Raw genomic sequence first — 2,420 nt, forward strand, 5'->3', positions numbered from 1 at the left:
GAAACAGAAATGTGGTTGAAAAAAAATTGTAAAGCAACTCTTTTACTGCAATTATCTGGCTATATTTGTGGTGTCCCATGGGAGAGAAGTGCCTGGTATTGACTCAATAAAATTGGTAACATCTCAAATGTTTACTCCAGCTAGCTAGAGTAGATCTGGATTCAGGCATCAATGAGGCTGTGCGGTTTTTGCCATGGAGCTATTCAGGCTTGAGAATTTAAAAAAAAAAAAAAAAAAAATCACCTAGATTGAAATCCCTGTTCTAACTATAGTTGTGTGACCTCTGATAAAGTTCCAAACTACTCTGAATCCTATTACCTCATATATGAAAAATATGTTTAGTGATCCCAACCTTTGAAGGATAATAGACAGTGTCTGTAAACCACGTAGTTGGCACTGGGCAAATAGTAGCTATTTTATTTGATGTTTTTAAAGGAAGACATTTGGACCTTTCTCAATTGAGATGTATGAGCATCTCTAAGCAATAAATAAATACTTTATGGCTAGATGATAAAACAAACTCCAATTTACTGCTTATCAAAGGTAAGGAGATCATCATCTTGAAATAATTTTAGTAGCATCCAGGAGTAGGGAGGACAAAGTTAGGATATATATGAGTTCTGGGGAGTCTGATTTAAGGTAGATCTTTCAATGCAGTATAAGAGGGCACTTAATTAGAATTGGACAAATTTTATTATAGTTAAACATTGGTGGGCACAGAGTTGGGAGAACTTCAAAAGGACTCTTGAAGAGTAAATCATCTTTCGAAGCTATCTGTTGTCCTGAGAAAGGGGTCAATGGAGAAAGGATAAATGGGAAATTCTTGAAACAAACCATAATATAACCTACAACTTCAGCTTCGTGGGTATGAGATTCCTTGAAAAGTAAAGTTAGGTTAGTGCAGTTGAAAAATAAAGAAGTTGTGTTAATGTAAAACAGGAAGCTGACTGGATATAGATGACTTTTGTTCTCATTCATACAGAGGCTCTGAGAAATATTCTTGTTGGTTTTCTTCTTTTTTAGGTCTCAACATGCACAGGGATTATATGATATGAGTGCATTTTTTAATAAAATAATTAACTTCCTTTATGATCACACTTGCATCCTACACATTCTCTATTGTTTTTTGTCACCTCATTTGAATGTTTCATACTGTTTATGCCCATGGTCCTCAACCTTACCTGCACATTAGAATCCCTTGGAGAGATCTGGAAAGTTCCAAAGCCCAGGTCCCACTTCAAGCCAATTAAATCAGGATATTCAGGGTGTGGCCTGGGCATTCATAAGTTTAAACTATCCCAGTGATTCCAGTATGATCCAAGGTTGAGAATGACTGTTTGACTCGAGTGGGGAATTACAACACCCTTGGTTAGATCCTGACACTAACTACTGACTGATAAAAGTTGGAGCAACTTTCTAATGCCATTAAACTTTAGCATAAATATTAATAACAACACAGGAGTTATATACAAATAGTCTAGACTTTAAGGTCTAGATTCAAATTGAATCAAATTTCTCAGGGACTTAAAGTTTTATGGCAACCTTCATCTTTGATTACTCATTCCATGAACTTTCTTTTTTCATGGTCTTACCATGGTGTTGTTCCTTTATTCATTTCTCTCTGGCATTGACCTAAACTGGGAACCATTCCATTCCTTGAATTTGTACACATACCGCCCCAACACACACATGCTTATGTAGGACTTCTACAGGTGTAGCTGACTTTGCTAGAGGTTGGGAAGAAACATAAAAAAACCTTAATATAGAATATTAGATATCAGATTATCTATATCTGGAAAGTCCTTCGGCCACTTTGCATGTAGTACAGTTCCTATCCCCAACCACCATTTTCCTCCCACTATGTTTCTTCTTTGCCCCTCTCTCAAGAGAAAAAAATTCCAACCATTGTCTTATGCAGAGCATTCTAGTTGTTTCTTGCTTCATTGCCACCCTCATCTTTGTAATTCCCTTTGCATATCCAGAGGACTTATTAATGTCCTCTGATAAACAATGAAGCATCTATTCCAGGTAGTACCTTCTCCATTCCCACTAGATTCTTTAAGGAAAAGAAAGCACTAGAGAAATGTTGCTACCACTCTCATGGCAATCTTAGAATATATAAACAGTTAAATCAGTTTAGATTTTAAATAAAAATATTTTTTGCTACAATAATTTATTTCCTTATTTCGGCTAGTAATCATGCCTACCATGGTAGGCGCTAAGAGATATGTAAACTAAATGAATGACAAATCTTCCAGGAAGAATCAGCTAGTTAAGGATGTAAGATAGACTAGTAAGATATAGTTATGGTATGATATAACAAACTAATTGTATGTTCAGTGAACTTAGTTACTAAGAATTTATTTCAGCTCATTGACATTCACCTTTCTGAGACCCATATTTTCAAATATTACATGTTT

Source organism: Pteropus medius, unplaced genomic scaffold, assembly GCF_902729225.1.
Source record: "Pteropus medius unplaced genomic scaffold, Ma_sr-lr_union100, whole genome shotgun sequence".
NCBI lineage: Eukaryota > Metazoa > Chordata > Mammalia > Chiroptera > Pteropodidae > Pteropus > Pteropus medius.